This window comes from Bos grunniens, chromosome 7, assembly GCF_055505025.1.
Source record: "Bos grunniens cultivar Pamir isolate PY7600 chromosome 7, Bosgru_T2T1.0, whole genome shotgun sequence".
NCBI lineage: Eukaryota > Metazoa > Chordata > Mammalia > Artiodactyla > Bovidae > Bos > Bos grunniens.
This window is the reverse complement of record NC_141171.1, coordinates 91,507,931-91,528,183: the sequence shown is the minus strand read 5'-3', so window position 1 is coordinate 91,528,183 and position 20,253 is coordinate 91,507,931. Positions and strand designations below refer to the sequence as shown.

Below are 20,253 nucleotides of genomic sequence, written 5' to 3'. Positions count from 1 at the left end.
TTACTTTCTTCTCACATTCTTACTCTTCATCTCCCAAAGTGGGTCTGTCTGCCAATTCTACCTTCCCCAGGTCCTCTACATGTATTTGTCAGCTTCTTCCCATCACCAGCCTGTATACCTCCACTTTCTCCTTATCCAGACCTTCCTCTACATTTTGGCCAGGGTCATATTTCTAAAAATGTATTTCTCATCATGGATAAAGTCAAGACGTTTCAGCAAGATACAAGATAGTGTGCAATTTAGCAATATTTATCCTTCTTGTTTTATTACTCCCCATTCATTACAATTAAATGGTCTTACTCCAACCACAAAAGATCCACCCCACCCCACCCCCAAGCTTCCTAAATGCATGGGATGGTTCATATTACAGTTCAATTATTCACTTCTTTTCTTCCACAGGGAGACTGTCATCCCTGCACATTGTCATGTGGCCTCTACTACACTCCAGAGAGAAACATCCAGTATACAGAACCCTACTCAGTGATTTGGGGCTGACCATGTACCTTCCTTTGATTCACAGAATGTGGAGGTGCGACACAAGCACATCAGAAGTTCTAAGTGTGGTTGCAGGCTTGGGCTCACCCCCTTGCTCTTCCTTTCTGCATGACAGTGGGCAGGCCCCACACTGGGCTGATCCTCTAACCTCTCCCTGAATGAGAAAGGCCTAGAGCAGAGCTAAAGCAGCCGCAGCCTCATCCATCCTTTCTGTTTGCGCTAATGAAGATGTATTTTCCTCTGTCTTTGCTAGAAATATTTCTATTAAAACTTCAAGAACTACTGAAACTCCTTTGTGAGGCCTCCCTTGAAGTTGAAATTTATAGCTTTCTGACACTATTTCATAGCACCAATCACATTGTGTTTTAATTATTTATTTAGATATTTCAATCTCTTCAACCAGAATAGACTCTTTGAGGGCAGCACTTCTTTCTCCTTGATCTCCAGCAGCTACCATTAATCCTGGCAAATACTAAGAGTTCCATAATTTGTTGAGCTAATAACACAGTATCTAATATCAAATGAAGGAATAAGTGTTTATTTCTAGCAACTCCACTGGTTGGCAATCTTTCAAAGGAATGGTTTATACATTTTGAATGCATTAAAATTATTAATTTTGCAAAAACTTCTATAGCACTTATTGTGTGCTGCTGCTGCTAAATCGCTTCAGTCGTGTCCAACTCCGTGCGACCCCAGAGACAGCAGCCCACCAGGCTTCCCCGTCCCTGGGATTCTCCAGGCAAGAACACTGGAGTGGGTTGCCATTTCCTTCTCCAATGCATGAAGGTGAAAAGTGAAAGTGAAGTCCCCCAGTTGTGTCTGACTCTTAGCGACCCCATGGACTGCAGCCTACCAGGCTCCTCCACCCATGGGATTTTCCAGGCAAGAGGACTGGAGTGGGTTGCCATATGCATTATTATAAGTTCTTTAAAAAAGTTACCTTGTCTTAATATTCACAATAATTTTATGAAATAGCATCTTTATTTTCAGATGAACTAGCCAAGACACGTGCTTCCGTAATAAGTCGCTACAGTCATATCTGACTCTTATTCACAAACATTTTAGTTGTGACATAAATGAAAGCAATATTACCGGGCTCTATGCTTTAAGAGTTTATTGTTATTGTTTAGTTTCCAAGTCATGTCTGACTCTTTTGTGACCCCACTGACTGTAGCCCTCCCAGGCTCTTTTGTCCAAGGATTCTCCAGGCAAGAATACTGAAATGGGTTGCCATGCCCTCCCCCAGGGGATCTTCCTGACCCAGGGATCAAACCCTTGTCTCTTACATCGTCTGCACTGGCATTCCCACTAGTGCCACCTGGAAAGCCAAGGCAGAGGGGTTAAAAAGTCTGAGTATATAGTGACAGACCAGGCATTTATTCCTCAGCTTTCCCATATCAGAGGTCATTGGTTTATTCACAAGTCTAGCCATATTAGTAAGTAATTTAAAGCCTCAATTTCCTTAACATTAAAGAGAAGGGGTGAAATAGACAACCAATGGAAACTTACTATATGACTCAGGGAACTATAACTCCAACTATAGATTGGAGCTCTATAACAATCTAGAGAGGTGTGAAGAGGTGGGGGATGGGAGGGAGGTTCAACAGGGAGGGGGCATATGTATTCCTATGGCTAATTCATGTTGATGTATGGTAGAAACCAAGGCAATATTGTAAAGCAACTATCCTTCAACTAAAATTAAAAAGCAATTAAAAATCAATAAAGAGAGAAAGGGTAAAACCATATACTGCCTATGTGATAGTCTGCAGCACCTAAAGAGCAAAAGTGAAATGCATTCTACAAGTTAAAATTTTAATTTCCCATATTAAATTTTAATTCTGTGATAAGCTGGAGGTAACTCTGCCATATTTCATGGGGTCATGAACCTTTGAAAGGAGTTAGATCCATCCCACAGGTCAGGCTGGTTTGTCTGAGTTCACAGGGTTTCCAAGAAGTTGGAAATGGCCTCAAAAAATTCCTTCTTTTCAGTTGATGGGAAAAAAAAAATCATGCAACTGGTTAATAAGTATGAAGAATGTTATCCAGTTTCTTGATGGAATAGCAAAGGCTAAATGGAAAATGATAAATCTAACATATGTGCTCTGAAAATTCACCTATTCACAGATGAATTCCTCATTTCTGTGTAATCTCTCTATATGTATTCCTAAAATGAATATGAGATGAGTTCATTTTTCAACATATTTTGAAATAAAGCATAATTGTATTTTATATGTAGGCAGAAGCAAGAACTTCTGAAAAATCCCATGCATTAAAAGAAATGTAAGGTCATGAAACTGAGACTATTACTGTTGCCTCCTAGGAAATTAAAACTGTACTAGAGGAAAAAGAGGAAATATCAGAAAGCACTAAAAAAGAAACTGTAATCCAATTTACTTAAATGAGTGTAGATACCACTTTTGCCCATTGTATGAACATGGTTTTTAAGCACGTAGTTCTGTATGTATTTGAAGAAAAAAGCACACTAACCTATTGACTTATTTAGTTGACTAAAAATAATCTAAAATTTCTTGGTCATTTATTTATATGCATGCAGTCTATTTTTTCTCCTACCCACATGTGAGTATTCTGTTTCACTATCCAGAAATTGTATAGATAATTAGAGGACCTTATTATCTGTGGAAGCCAACTATTTGAGTTAAGTCAAATCGATGATCTTTTACCCTCAGGAGTCTAACTCATACTCAGAGGGAGCTATTAGGCAAAATTTTTCCATACCAATTTTGTATGTCTTACTCTATACTATAAATCTACTTCATAGAAATTGGAACAATTATTACAAAGAGTAAACAGTACTGAAAACATCTTTTAGACTTGATCTTTTATCCAAGAGGGAGACCCATTAGCAATCATATCTGGGTTCATAACAACTATTGGAAAATATTTATTTACAATGTAACTGTACATACAAATTCACATAAAAGCTATGAGTCCACTAGAATGCATTTTTCCTCAATCCTTAGAGAAGATATATCAAATGGATTTAGTTTTTTTTAATGTAAATCATCTTTTGTGTTACTGTTATAAATGATCCATAATTACATATGATGAAGATGTAATAGTCTTAACATAAATATAATTAACAATGGGAGAATAGATTGTTCTGAAAAACTTTCTATGAAGGTCAATTTCTGTCATTGCAATTTTCTGCTTTTTTTGTCCAAGGACCATTGGAAGACAGATATTGTATTTCCCTGTCAGCTCATGTTTGACTTTTGCCATTTATAGAAATACAATGTAAAAAGTCATAGAGGTAATGGGTGCTTCCAGCTTTTCTACTAACATAAGAAAGATGCAAGGGCTCTAATATTCTAAGTCATTGACATTTACAACTGTGGGTTTGTTTTTAATACAGGGCAGTGAGCAATGTACTTAAGGCCTCAGAAAATGCTTTATGGCATACACTAAAGGTGAATCACTTTTTTACTAGATTTATTAGCTAGAGGAATTGCAATCTCAAGAGGAAATTTAGCCAGTTTTAACCCAAGTAAGTGCTTCTTATAGTTATTTCCTCTCGAATTCTCAGCAGGACTCAGGCATTCTAAATGTCCTATTCAGAGATCCTGATTTCTTTCCCCCAGCTGGTTTCTGCCACCTTGGGTACTGACAGAGTACTCATTAACAAACTAATTGATTTTTATTAATTATCTGTGGTATAATCTTTCCACTGTTTTCCCCCCTAGTATCTAAGCTTATTAACTGCAAATACACACACACACACAACATAATTAGCCCTGAACAAACTTTGCAATGAGAATGAACTCAAACCTTGCACAACCCAAAGTTTTAAGAAAAGCTATATATTCTATTTTAAAAATGCCACTCCACAAAAGTTCCATAGAATTATAAATATTGATCTAAAGAGAGAGAATTGGAGAGAATCTTAAGGTAGCTCTTAAAAGCAGTTCACATATTAAGATGAAATACACAGTTTTGTATTTAAATCATAACTATAAAAATATTCAAATGAAAGCATAAGTTAGATAACAAATTCTTAGCAATATAAGAGGACACTTTTGAACTGCCTTTCTGAAGGGTTGGCTACAGTCTTTAATAAAGATTTAAGTCAACATAAACTTCATTATAAAATGCTATCATAAAAAGAACATTGTAGAAATGTCTAATAGCTTCAGAAGGATGCAATATAATGGTAGCTATTAAAAACATGGAGTTTTGGATCAAAGTTCCCATACTCAAGTCATTGCTCTGCTTGTTTCGAGGTGTGTGATTCAGGGCAAATTCTTTAACCTCTGTGACCCTCAGATTCCTTACTTCTAATATTGGGTGAATACCTAACTTATCAGGTTATTATAGGAAGAGAGATGATGTTTAGTACCATTCACAACATATAATAAAGCTCCAACAATTGATACATCTGTGATGACTATCATACCGTTTTTGTTATTTAGTCCTGTATTTACTGATGTACACATATCCATGTAAAATAAGCCATAAAGTAGATTTTAGATGAAAGTTTACTCTAAATTTCTACTTGTTACCCAATATTTTGACTCTTTCACAGCCTCTAAAAGATTTCATTGTGCTGGTCTCTGCCTCCCATGATCACACACACTTTCCCATCACACACACTTTCCCCATCATTCTTACAATACCACAGGTAGCACTGCTGACTTCCACATTAGTGCTATCTTCTGTTTGTCTCTTAATCAGTTCTCGTAACCAGAACCACTATTGTGCTTTTGCCCCTGTAAATGTCTAGGCACTGTGTTATCCTATTTCTATGGTTCTTTACTCTAGGCTATATACTCCTTACTGTTAGTTGTTCTATGAGGGCAATCTTCTGTATTAGGTTTCAAACCACCTGTGAATAATTTCCAAAAACTACAGCCATAAAAAAAAAAAAAAGTTTTCTCCTTGAAGAAAAGTTATGGCCAACCTAGACAGCATATTTAAAAGCAGAGACATTCCTTTGCCAACAGAGGTCCATCTATTCAAAACTATGGTTTCTCCAGTAGTCATGTATGGATGTGAGAGTTGGACTATAAAGAAAGCTGAGGGCCGAAGAACTGATGCTTTTGAACTGTGATGTTGGAGAAGACTCTCGAGAGTCCCTTGGACAGCAAGGAGATCCAACCAGTCCAACCTAAAGGAAATCAGTCCTGAATATTCATTGGAAGGACTGATGCTGAATCTGAAACTCCAATACTTTGGTCACCTGATGCAAAGAACTGACTCATTGGAAAAGACCCTGATGCTGGGAGAGATTGAAGGCTGGAGAAGGGGACCACAGACGATGAGATGGTTGAATGGCATCACGGACTCAATGGACATGAGTTTGAGTAAGCTCTGGGAATTGTTGGACAGAAAAGCCTGGCATGCCACAGTCCATGGGGTTGCAAAAGTTGGACATGACTGAGTGATTGAACTGAAGTGATATAGTGCCTTTACTAAAATATACTTGTAAATGATGAGAAAAACAAATGCCCAAAACCCAACCAGTGAACAGTTATCTTCCTCTGATAGTTTTTCGTGGTTATCGTTCTTTCCTTAGAAATTCTAATATACTCTGAATCAATTGGGGCCTCATATTTATAAACTCAAGAGCTTACCTTTTATATTCAAAATACATTATTTCCTGCTGGAGTTCTTTGTGCTTTACTGTTTTCCCCTTGCACCAGAATTAAAGTCAGAAATGTGGTCTTGGCTAAAAAAAAAAAAAAAATCACCTCCAATTTAAGTTCATTAAATCATTCAACTAACATATTAGGAAAAGTGCTAAAGATTTAGGAAGATGTCTTAGTCCCTTAGAAAAACAAGGTCAGTTGAAACTATCAGAGTTGTGAAAGATTTAACTGTATGTAGACTTTGCAAAGTGCAACTTAAAAAAAAAAAAAGATACTACAAGGCAGGAAGAATCTAGTGACAAACATGCTTACCGGAATGAACTGGTTAATCTTAATCGTGCATAGAAATGTGTTGTGGTGATGGGTAATGCCATTCCAAGTTGCATAATAGTATCTACAAAGGCACCTAAAAATAAACAGTGTTTGGAAAATTGTGAAAAGTTTGATGTGCTTGGAAAGGATTAATTTAATGTAGAGGAGGAGGAAGGGAGCTGAGAAAATATGGCTGATCCATTCAGTGTCCCAGATTCTGAGTTCCTACATAGGCAACAGGATTCTAGAAGAGATTTTTAATAAACGGAACAAAATGAACATTGGTACACTGTCTCTACAGAAAAATACTGTAGTTGCAATATGGAGAAAGATAATGGCCGACTGGAGATTGTGCTGGCAGGGAGAGAAATGAGAAGGCTAACTCAACAGTCCAGATCAGCAACAATAGGCAAGTTGGGTAAATATTTTCATCTTTCCAAAGTACCAGTATCAGCTTTACACATAGTGTTGCTGCTGCTACTGCTAAGTCGTGTTAGTCGTGTCTGACCCTGTGCGACCCCATAGACGGAAGCCCACCAGGCTCCTCTGTCTCTGGGATTCTCCAGGCAAGAGCACTGGAGTGGGTTGCCATTTCCTTCTCCAAATCAAGGTCTTCCACTCAGGACAAATAGTAGGGTCTTTGAGTAGAATGCTTTCATGAGATTTGAAGCACTGATAATTGAGTGAGAAGATTCAGATATTAGGGACATTTCTGAAGTAGAATCAAAATAACTGGTTGAACATAAGATGTGAATGAGAAAAACCAGTCAAGAATGAACCTAATGTTTCTAGCTTGGAGACAGAATACAGGACAAGGGTTACATTTTGCTAAGTAATATAAATTTTATTTTACAAATGCAGAGTGTGCATGTGTCCTGGTGGAAATATAGAAAATATGCTCAGGAGACAGATTGACACCTGAGATATAAATTCTGGCATCACTAGTAAACAGATGGTAAGAAACATGATCTCTCCCAGTGGATGAGATCCTACAGAGTGACCATGTGAAGAAAAACCCAGAAGAACCCTAGAAATTATCTGTATTTAAACAGCACATAGGAGGAGTCATAAAGATGAAGGCTAAGATAAGAGAATAGAAAAGTAGGAGAAATGACAACCAAAAGCCAAAGAAAGTGAATGTCAAGAAGTAGTAAGAGGAGGTAAAGGCAACAGAGAAGTTATGAAAGAGATGAGATATGAAAATGAATGTCAATTTGGAGAAATGTATTGCTTCATTAGAGTAAGTGTTAGAAGTCTAATAAGTCTAATAGCAGAGTGCTAAAATGTCATTTCACAGTGAAAAGGAAAATAAGAAATATATAGAACATTTACAACTGACTTTCATTGACACTAAAGATGGCTTTGCATAGTGGTCTCTTCATAAGATGGTAGGAAACTAAGAAGTTATTTTTAAAGCATTTTTTTGTTTTTGTGTTTTAAAGGAACTATTTGGAGATGGAGACTTAGATGAAGGAAGAGAAGGAAGTACGAAGATCCGGGAGAGATTAAACATATAAAATACGTGCTGATTCCCATAGAACATGGGGGTTCAGATACACAGTATCTTTCTGAGAATGAAGGAATGAAAGGCATCAAATAAGGAAATATCTGCCATTGTTAGAATATGCATGTCAGTTCATATTCCTATATAGATCCATGGTGTTGTGATATTTTCATTTATTATCCTTGACTAGTATTAGATAGTACTATGAAAATAGACAAGAATTCATCCTCAGCATCTGCTTAACTATTTATCTTAGGCAAGTGGATAGGTAATAGGTTTTCTGTCATTAGCTGTGTGCTTGTTTATTTTACCTCTCATGTGGGTTCTCATTTCTGAGCTCATCTCATTTCAGGATTTTCCCCTTGAACAAAGAACATTTATCCTTTGTGTTTTCCTCATAACCAAAGTTGAACAAAGTAAAGTGATCTGTGTGGCAATGCCTAAAAAGTGAGAATGCCCTTTCTCTCTCTCCTTTGATCAATGTTTTATTCCATCAGTGTTGATTTTTACTTGTCAAGAAAAAGCACTGGATAAATTTTTACCAGCAGATTGATTGATTGATAATAATTTAATGAGATACCAGTAGGGAGCAGAGTTTTAACTTAGAAAGTGATTCTTTAGTGATGAAGTTGCAGGGAGTACAAGATAGTGGGAATAACACCCATGTGGTTCCTGTATGTCCCAAACCACCCACAGAAATCGCTAGTCTACTTATATAGAAAGTTGGGCCCAAATGCAATTACACTTCAACTTAAATCTTTAGACATATCAGGGTATATTATAAAATATTTATTTTATATAAATATTTATGTCAACACAAATTATCAAAAATGTAAAAAATTGAGAATACATGTGTAATATGCAGAATAAATATACAATAGCAAAAATCTGAGAGCAAACCAAATGTGTGACTATAGGAAAGAAGTTAAAAAATTACTTTGTATGATGAATACTGTTCTTCCACTGAACAGTTAAGCCATTTAGTTATTCTCAAAAGCCTGCCATTTATGTGTACTGTAAGATCGTGTGAAATAACAAAATAAAAATTAAGAACACTAAAAATTTGACTTATTGAGTTGTAAATGGGTGATTTTCTTAACTTTTTGTTTTTTGAAATGGGCATTTTATGATTCAAATAAATTTTTACAAATATTATAAACATTTACAAGTACAGAGGTGGGGCAAAATAGTTAGATACAAAGGCAGTATATGAGGTGTAACTCAAGGTTCAAATGTTTCCCCAGGCTCCACTGCATTGTCCCACTTCATATTAATTCATACTTTTACTCTTTGCAACATCCTCAAAAGGGCTAAATATCAACAAGCAGACCTGCTCAGTTCCAGAAAATTGTTACCAGTATTGTGTATCTATGGCAGTAAATTATGCTAGTTAAGTACAATTAACAAGTTTCCCCATATATATAACTTAATATATGCTAATTATAATTATGTGCTCTACTTTAGCTGGAATTTTATAATATTTCACAGTACACTTAACCAAAATAATTGGTCTTGAGTCACATTAAAAAGTTATACCCCCTTCAACAATCTTTGTCAAAAAGTTGAAGACTGACAACTGGCCAAAGGAAGAGAATAATTTTTGCAAAGATGTGTGGTGAAAGAAATGCCTGCACGTCTTAAGTTTTATCCTTCTTAAAATCTAGTCATCCTTTGTAATCCCATGCAACACACCAAAAAAAAGAAAGTGTTCTAAAAAAAAAAAAAAGAAATCACACATACTACTCATATTTTCCATCTAATTTAAACAAAGCACTTTTAAAATTCTTCGGTTGTAATTTTGGTTTATAAGTGAATTTCTTTCTTTGCTCAGCGCAGACTACTGAGAGAATCATGGAAATAGGGTGTTCTATGGATCTCTCCACTCCCTCTGGTTACAGTAAAAACACTACACACCACACATAAGACTACATCCAATCAGAAATTCAAAGCAGCTGAGTTGAAGTGACTTGAACCAGACAAAATCCAAAGTATATTCCATACAGTGAACAATTCATATATTACTTGCTGATGACCTTTCATCTGATGTTGAATAACTGGGTTAAATCCTCAAGTTTATAAACACTGGCAAATTTTTAAAATATGTTTTTCCTCATTGTTCAGTTAGCAAAGGTCTATAGGCTAAAAATAATGAAAATTACTGGCATTTTATTTCATTCTTAACTCTTCTAAATTTTGACACAACTTTGATACTTCTAGATGAAAAAGTAAAAGCAAATTATTTTTTGCTACATTTTAAAAACTAGAGAAACTATGAAGAATTTACAATAGTTCTAAGATTCAGCTCTGTAAACCAAACAAAAATGTTACTATGTAAAGATAGTCATATAATTTTTCAATAACATGGTAGGAAATTAAAACATTACAACCACAGACTATATACATACATACATATATATAAATAAGAAGCACAATTCTGAGTTATGATAAGCTGCCTGGCATTTTGCTTTTGCTTTTATTATCAAATATAAAATCAAAGGCAATGATTTTAAACCAAATGCACACAAACTTCTCCAACTTGGTTCTATAAACTTGTTGAGAAGAAAAAGGAAAAGTCCTCAATAGCAAGGAAAAAGACACAATATAATTAGAGAATATCTAACAAAGTACTATGACAATTTTGTAAGACATAAGTAAAATTACTATAAAAATTGGAAATAATGATCTATGGTATTCCTGAACCTCAGTTTACTTCCTTACCAGGCATGTTTCCTCTGTAATAAACTATGAGATTTAATGAAGTCATGATAATAGGAATAAGCTCAAATGTCGGTGAGAATCAAAGAAGAGCAAAGAGGAAAATCAATGATTCTACTAGTTAGCTCTTTTGAAAAATGTTCACTTGGCCGGGAGCAAGGGAATTAAATATCTACCTTTGTGCCTTTATCCTTGTGGGTCAGTTAACAGTCCTATCACAAACCCAGTAGGATCTGATTCTATTTTATGCATGAACACTAGTCAAGTGATATACTGCTCTTTAAATTCTAGCATCACATTTTTTTTCTTCACTGTGCTTATTTTGAAAGCAAATTTACTACTCATAAAAATAAGCTGTTGACAGTGATTGAATGTCCACATAGAAAGACTGCTATTCACTTTCTTCTCTATGCATTCCCAGATTCAGGCACCAAAATTAAATAAAAAGGTGTTCCAGTATTTGCTGGGGAGGGAGAGAGAGAAATAGAGTGAGAAAGAAATACAGAGTGGGGGGATACGAGTATGCTCATTTGATAAAAACGTAACCATTTGCAAACTTCAGGGTAAGCACCGTCAATGACACTGTTATTTCTTATATCTGTCCTCTTTCTCCATTATATTTAACAAATAGGCACAAAAAGACCTATTATATTCAGGAATTAGTGGGAGGGGGACTCAAGCCAAAATGACTAAACTACTTCTCCAAGGGATTTGTCAAGAAATAAAAACATTCTGACCCCAATACTACAAAGTCAACATCAGAAAGCCAAAAAAATTGCCTTGAATATCCTTGACATCTGCATGACCCCTCTCTGCCTCCCAGCTATCCAGCAATTCAGTGGCTACGATTCAAACAGTGAAATCATTGTGCAGCACAGCTAATCAGAGTAAAGATTCCCATGATGTAATTTTAGGGACCCAGGATGTCTGAGCCAATCCTATCTGAGGCATCACAGTTTCAGCATAATTTTAGATGTACTGCAATTTCTTGCTACCTGTGTTTTTCATCTTCTGAAAAACAAACTTTCTCAGAAATAACAGTGCAGAAAGAGTTTTGAGATCAGTAACTATATAGATAGGTACACACATATAAACGCATATACATATATACATACATGTTTAGACATGCAACCTGTATAATATTTTGTACATAAACATAACAATATTTACTTTCAATGAGAAGAAAATAGTTATTACTGGCTTTGTTTTCCTTCTTTACTAGAAAATATTAACCATATCCTAATAGTCATGCACTAGATATTCAACTTAAGCACCATATAAAGAAAGAGATGGAATGGAATGATATTAAAAAAAAGGAGCCATGGAAAAATAAGTACATGTATTAAAGCAAAATTGTTCATGTGTGTTTGTTCAAATCCTTCAAAAATTTTGCTTGTCACATATTAACTCTGTGTGATTGGTTTTCATGCTAATATTTGAAAATGTAAAAGATAAAATTCAACTTCTCTTATTGAGGGAAAAATCTATTCTTGCTAGTTTTAGGGAGCAATTAAAAATTTTAAAGATACCAAAATGCTCTAAAAGTGACAACTTTTAATAAAAATACCTAACATTTCTAGATTTACTTATATGTCAAGAGAATGATGAATTGAGTAGAAAGTATACTCATAGAGAACTGAAGAGCAAGAGTAGTTAGACATAATGCTGTAAGAGCAAAGGGACTGGGAGTCGTAAGACTTAACTTCTTATTTTGTTCTAGCTACATGACCTTGGATGAATCACAAAACTCATTGAGAACGTGAATTATGTAATTTGCTTTTAAGGATTTTTTTTTCTAGATGCATAATTTCATGCATGCTGAAATAATATTTCAGGGAAAAGTTTACCTCTTCAAGTACTAACTTTTAAGATTTAACTTATCTGTATTCTATTTACAAAAATATGAATTACATCTATATTGTTTTCCTGATAAGATGAAGCTAGCCTCAATTGCATATTCACCTCAGTTAGGGAAAATCTACAAAAACAACTTGCCAAGGACTTTTCAAAGATGCAATACTTGTAAAATGTCAATTTTTGCATATGACTGCTAGAATGTGAAAAGTGGTTTGGGGGTAAGCTCTAATTCTAAGACGTAGTTTTCATGACTTACTACTGATAAGCTATTTGTATGATAAGATGTATTTCTTCAGCTATGCACCTATGATAAGCTCATTTCTAGAAGTGGGTTGGAATTCAAGGCATCTGTATAGACAAGCTGAAATAAAAGCTGACTGGATTTTTCTTGTTAGTAGGCTTTACAGCCCTTAACCATTTTAGTCCACCGTGGAAGAGAAAGAATAGTGGAATATCAGGTTCGAGGTGTGGAATCCCAAGCAAGTGAATGTAATCACTGTTACACATGACTGTGTAGACAGGGGGCAGGAGGAAAGGGAGGTCTGAATGTGTTTTGGGAGGGGAAAAAGGCAAGAAATGGCACATACAAAATTGCTTTCTGATGGTAGATTCATGAATACCACCTTACTAACAGAATATTAAACAGAAATGTCCCTTTATTTACCAAATTCTAAGATAATCTTTATTTTCAACTGGTAGCAACTCTAAGAATTTGCCTCCAATATCAAACTTTAGATCAGTTTTACAAAGGGCTCTGTGTAGACTGAACTGATTGTAGTGGGTTTGAACAACTGGCCCTCTTAATTTGAGACTCTTGGGGCAACCCTCATTTTTTTTTTAAGTTTACGTAAATTTCCAATTAATTTGTTCTTGTCAGTTGGGAAATACAATGACCTGAAACTGAAATAAATCCTTTGAGAACACCATCAGTAGCCTTCAAGAATTATGTATCTAAACCTCAGTTTAATAAGGATTTGGCCAGAAACACATTTGTCCGTTACTCATAAATCAAACAATCAAGTCAATGATTACATCCATGTGATTCTATTTAGTTCTTTGACGTCTAGAAATACCAATTTGTTTTTGCTTGCATTAAGCAAAAACATTTTGTTTTGATACAATTTAAATACACTGTAATGTCTACACTCTCCTTTAACTGGTATATTTTCTTCAAAACAGAGCTCAAAAAGTACCAAAATATGTAAGGTATCTTAAAATCATTCATCATCTTAAACTGTAATTGCAGGTTATGGAGGCCTAGTATCAAGTACTTTTATTAACTATTCACATTCAACTTTTCAGTAATTTTTTCCCAATATTTACAGGTATATTAGCTTTAATCATTAAAATAAATTTGAGGGACTTAAACATTTGATTTCTTAGTCTATTAGAAAATAAGCACGAGTACAAAATAGTCTTTATAGATTTTAAAAAGCTAAAGGAAACCAGTTACCTAAAGTGAAATTGTCAAAGAAAAAAACACCTGTATTTGAAAAACATGTTTTATGAATTCTAACATGGCATTTTATTTGAAAGTATTTCTAGTTTTTCCTACTGATCATTTTGCTAAGAAATTTAGAAATATTAAATACAGGACAGCTATTATTTCTTAAAATGAAATAAAAATAGGTGACACAGGAAAGTTGAAAAAGTCTTATTTAATGAAAATAATGGGTGAAAATAACATCTCCAGATAGGGATACAAGGAAAGAAAATTAAATGTCTCTTAGGGAATATTCTGGTCAAGGAGATTATATCTATATCTTGTTTTATAGTACAAGCCAGGCTGAAATTTTATAATGAAATGACCCTGACCTGAAGCCTTCTTTGTAAATGACTAGTGCCTTAATTATTTGCATCTGTGAACTCAAATGAACATACTTAAGGATATATCAATATGCTCATAAATCATCTTCAGGCGATAAGTAGTCCAACATAGATAATTAGAGAATTTACGGAAGGCTTCCTCCCTCTGTTTATCTGCTTATGACATTTGCGGTACAGCCCTAACAGCAGGATAATTACTAGATTTATTCATCAAACAAAATCACGCCTTCTGGGAATGCACAGTGACTCCAGTTTTAGGACTAATAAAGACATTTTTCACCAAAACTCAAGTACTAATTTGCTCAATAACTAGCTGCAATAAGCTTTTATGGAAGCACTCAAAGAAAAGGCTTGGCACCAGAGGGCAGATAATTAAAGGTGCAGTATCCCTATACAAAAGAATCTGAACAATTCCCTGACCATATTAAAATTTAATTGTTGAATGTTAATTGAAAAAAATATAAATCGCTTCTGTTCTCTGCATTTCAGTAATTATTCTCCTCAGATCAAAAACACATCTCTATGTCAAAGTTAGCAACAAAAGAAAAGCTGAAATAAAGTGTTTTAATAGTTGTTATAGAATACCCCTGTAAAAAAATAATTTCTTTTCCACAGTAGTTTTCTTAACTAAAGCCAGCATGCATCTGCTTTGAATTCTCTCCCACCATACCCCCTCAAACACATGAATGGAACAGTTATGGTCACTTAACTTGGTTTTCATTAAAAGTTTCAACAACTTTATAAGTGATAATGGCTCAAAGTATTTTAGTGACTTGAAAACACAGGTATTTTTAGCAGCATTTCCACTTTACAATTCTTTAAAAGCCTGATTGTTTTATGCATTAGGTTTGATATTCACAAAATTGGAGGCAGTTCAAATAGAAAAGCATTCTTAAACCTAAATCAAGAGCACTAATTAGGTAAGAGGAGCACAGCCTAGAGTTTACTCATCCACAGAGGATGTTGTTTCTCGAGGAATGATTGAGTCATCTCAGTTAAATTCTCAGTGTTTATGCCATCGGTGGGTTCAGAGAAGAATTATGAAGTATTACTTTTAAAATGTTTCCACCTGGGACAGTTATGGTTGTTCCCCAGAAGCTAAGCTTTTACTACACCAAAATCAGAAATTCTCAGGCCCTCGGGTTCGCTTTCTGCTGCAGAGGAATGATGAACTACACAAAATGCAGACTTTTAAACTCATATTTAATTGTTTAATGTCATGGCTCTTGGTAGAGCATTGTTGCTTGAAAAATAAATTGGGTAATTCAATTAAATGGCTACAGAAGATACATCATATCAGATGTAGAAAGGCACTAACCCCAGCTTGAACTTGACGTCCCACATCGCTTCACTTATTTGACAAATGGATTCTTGAAAATAATTGAAACACATGGCTGCCAGCATAGGTCAATAATACTTTTTTGCCATTCAGCCTCTTAACAGCTTCCATTTTTTCTTGCACTGTGCCATTCAGGGCAAAGATTGCATTTGCCTGGTAAATCATGCAAGCATTATTACTAAAATGGGACTAAATGCAATGAAAATGGACTACATAAAAGTAATGGCACTTAAGTAAAAGGAAGACCATCTACTAGGGCAAACACTAAATGTCAGAGTTAAATACTATATGACATTACTTCCATTACAAGCTCATATTATGCACATAAGAAAGCAAACTCACTAACTACAGCTGCATACTACATTTTCATATTGTTAACTTACAATGTTTTCAAGACAACTGCTGCTAATTCCGATTTAAAACAGAGCTCTATTTCGACTATTTCAAGTTTTTTTATCCCATCTCTCTTTATGTATATCATTACATTTAGGCAAAAAACTGAATCATAGCCTAAATTTTCAACTAAACATCACTAACAGTTTTAAAGATCAATACTTGGTCTATTTGAAAATACCTGGAAAAAAGAAAAAGACAACTGAATTATAAACAAAGAAATTTATAAGCATTGTCCAGAGAAAAAGGTTTTGAATGGGAGAGATACCAAAAAAAAAAAAAAAAAAAAGAGGAAAATGTGTGTTTTAACCAGGAGTATACATACTGGGAGGCGTATTTTAAAAATCTAAATTTTTACATTTCAACTGTAGTATGTTAATACACTCTAAGGGATCAAGAGTGAACTGGAAGACAAGGCAGATATGAAAATGCAAATACATACAGATCTTTTTTGTTTTCCATTTGAAACTGCTGCTAAGGCGCTTCAGTCGTGCCCAACTCTGTGCGACCCCATAGACGGCAGCCCACCAGGCTCCCCTGTCCCTGGGGTTCTCCAGGCAAACTAGAGATTACCAATTACTTAGCATCTGTGGTTCAGTGAGGTTTTTGTTAAGAAAAGTGCCCCAGTTTATTAATGTTCAAGCCTTCAAAAATCATTTCACCATCAGGCAATGCTGCTTAAAGAATGCATTCAAAAGGCCTAGGACTGACTCCTGCCCCAACCCTTGGCCAAGAGCAAACTCGTAAACCTCTTTAAGCCTCAGTTTTTACATCTGTAAAATGAATATAAAAGATAGTTGTCACCTTCATGAGTCTCTTAAGAAGATAACATATTTCATATAGTGCCTAACAATAAAGGTCTCAAAGTATTGCAAATTGACAGATATGAGTTGATCATAGGTGTTTTCCTGACAAGAGATGTTCATAGATAAACATGGGTGCATTTTAACACTGGAGTCCCACTTAAATATTCTCACGTTATGTTTGTTTTTTTGATCATTTCTGAATCATAAAGATCTTTTAACTTGTATTGATCATTGTCTTTCTTTTTGAAATAGCTTTGTAAAATTACACTGCAACTATCAACACCCATAGACAGAAAACTTCAGATGAACCAAACCCAGCTAGCTTCCTGTAGGAACTGAGTGTTATCATTTTGGTTGCCAAAGTGTATTAGACAATTCTTCTCCAATCAAGGTTAAAAAGTACCAAGAAGGCAAACTGCTTTAGCTGCTCCAAGAATGTTAATTAATGGTTCACAAAGCTCTCCACTATTTAACAAGTCATTCATTTGTTATTCTTTTCCTTTTTTAAGCAGCCCTGACCCCCACCCCTGCTGCCGTTATTCAGCTCCAATACAGTCTTACTGCAGCTAAACATGTGTATATCTGATGGGGGTGGCAGGTAAGATTTATGAGAGAAACCTCAATCAGCATTACTGTTTTGCTAGTTTATGCTTCACAAGATTTTGGTTATTAAATAAAATGATTCAGTCAGGAAAAATTTAATGTATCTGTGGAATTACATTTCAAAATTTTAGGTTTGTCTTGGGCTTTTGGTGAACTAAAGCTTTGTTAAAAAATGACACTTGAAACCCCAAAACGCTGGAGTGGATAGAAAACAGAGTAATCTTATTTGTCAGAACTGTTCTTTAAGCAATACAAAGGAAAAAACATGTAAAAATAGCTAAAACTGCAGAGAGAAAAGAAAGCTCACAAATCATAGACACAATTGCATGTTTCAAGCATTGCGATGATACTCTTAATGTATTATGTAAACCAATAAAAAATATCCTACAATTCACAGATTCAAATCTGCCATTCAGAGTGTTCAATAAAATTAACCTAAAGTTATGAAAATTAATATAGTTCTGCTATATTTATCTTTATACATAAAATATAGTAATTTAAGAGTTATTTAACTTTGCTTTGAAATATTACTATTTCTCTGCTGTTCACTGCTTACTATGATGTAATTCTGTATGTTCTTTTGCAAAAGAGTCATTCTTTAAATTTGAAAATCAAAGACCATAAAGCAAGGACATTTACATGCACTCACAAGAATAAATGTTTCATTTCATTCTAAAATGGCATTCGTTATTTTTTTGTAAAAATACACAACCTATTTTTAAAAGATTCTCTAAAAGAAAAATCTAATGAGAAAACTTTCTGGCCCAAAAGCTTGATTTAGGCAGGGTATCTCAAAATTCTCAAGGCTTACTATTCTCAATTAAGGATTATGGAAACAATCCTGGTAAGCCTAAAGGGTTTTGAATTGTACTTGTAGAACATTAAGCAAACATGGGTATCTCCAGATTCACAAAGCTCCAATAAAACTATGTGCATATAATTAGATCAATCAACAGGAACCATTATGAAATATATGTCAGCATAGGACTCATAACAAGCAGATATATAGAAAGAATTAACTCTATCCACCTAAGGCTTAAAACACTCAATATACAGACATCACTTAGATCAATAATGGTATTAAATCTATTAATGAGGTGAGGGATAAATATTTTTTAAAACCAGGGAAATATATTACTCTTTCTATTTTAATGTACTTTGTACTAGTAAATGACAAAAGTAATGGAGTTTATACAAGACAATTTAGGTGTTTTCCAATGAAATCTTTCTTTTCTAGACAAAATACTAAATGCTACCATTGCTATGTGGAAAAACAAAAAAATTTTACACCAAAAGGGTGAGGTGGTAAGAAACAAGCTTTTACTTTAAAATTAGACAAAAAGAAAGAAGACGCTAATTACATTAACAAGAGTTATTACCTCTGCTCAAAACTTTCTTTCACGTCTTTTGGCTTATTCAACTCAAGATATAATTAAGCAACTGCAAGAATGCTTTGTATCATTTCTTCTAAAATATTACAACATTTGTGAGCTTTCATGAAGATGAAATCCAAGGTAAACATGGTGCTTTATAATAGCAGAAAATCCCCTTGAACAGATTTGACTCTAAATCCAAGAGTTTAGTGATTTAAATTTATATGCTAGGCCTGCCAAAACAAATACACAGACTGGATGGCTTAAACAACAGAATTTCATTGACTCACAGTTTTAGAAGCAAGGAATCCAAAATTCAGGAATCTGCAGGTCTGGCATCTTCTGAGGCCTCCCTCTACCTGCTCAGGCGGTTTTCTCTGTGTGCCCTAATTGCCACTACTTATAAAGGTACCGGTCACATGGGGTAGGGATCACCCATATGATCTCATTTTACCCCAATTATCTCTTTAAAGGCCTTATACTGTGAGGGGTCTTCCAACATTTGAAATTTGGTGAGACAATACCTTTAAAATTTCATTATAAGTTTTTTTTCTAATGTGAGTCCAGTTAAAAAATATCTGCACTTATTATTGTGCTCAGTCTTCCAAACATGTAAATATTGGTTGCCAAACTGCAATGTTTATCAGAATCACCTGGGGAGCTTGTTAGAACACTGATTATAGACCCTACCTTTGTGATTCAATGGACCTGGGATGGGGCTGGGAGTTTGCATTGCTGACCAGTTCCCAGGTGAAGCTGATACTGCTCATCACGAGGCTAACACACTGAGAACCAATGATCTCGGGCCACGTTTCTAACACTATATTTGCAGCACTAGTATTCCATGAGATGTTAATAGGGACTTTTTTTTCTGTTAAACAAAGAATTGTTTTGTTAATACAAACTATGAATACATACACAAAACTATAAAACGCTAAGAAATTTAAATATCTACATCATAGCAAGCAGGTGGCAATTCAACATTCAGGGTCTACAGAACGCTTGAGGGAGACTGCGATAGATTAGACTCCCACAGCAGAGGCAGAGGAGGCTTCTTCAGAGGCAAAGGGTATTAACAGCTGTTCAAGCTCCCTCTCCGAAAAATGACCAATAATCAAACCATCTGGGGCTAGGTTACAAATGGAAGTGGGGCTTCCCAGGTGATACGGTGGTAAAGAATCCGCCTGCCAGTGTAGGAGACGCAAGAGACATGGGTTGATCCCTAGGTCAGAATGATTCCCTGGAGGAGGAAATGGTAACCTGCTTCATTATTCTTGCCGAGAAAATTCTGTGGACAGAGGAGCCTAGCAGGTTACAGCCCATGGGGTCGCAGAGTCAGACACGACTGAGCGTGCACACACACACACACACACACACACACACACACACACACGGAATTGTCGTCTTAGACAGGAGTTCCCAATCT

The 20,253-nt window shown here is 35.1% G+C and overlaps 1 long non-coding RNA gene across 11 annotated transcripts in view; it reads right to left on the bottom strand.

Moving 5' to 3' along the window:
- LOC147369964 (uncharacterized) overlaps positions 1 to 20,253 on the bottom strand; it is a 382,151-nt gene extending 361,898 nt beyond the window's left edge. For 2 of the 11 annotated variants that reach the window (XR_015168243.1, XR_015168244.1), the window contains exon 1: positions 19,118 to 20,237. This is a non-coding gene — a long non-coding RNA (uncharacterized LOC147369964). Of the gene's footprint in view, positions 1 to 6,083; positions 6,179 to 19,117 lie in introns of all 11 variants that reach the window. The other 9 variants (XR_015168238.1, XR_015168246.1, XR_015168245.1 and 6 more) reach the window with 8 other exon arrangements.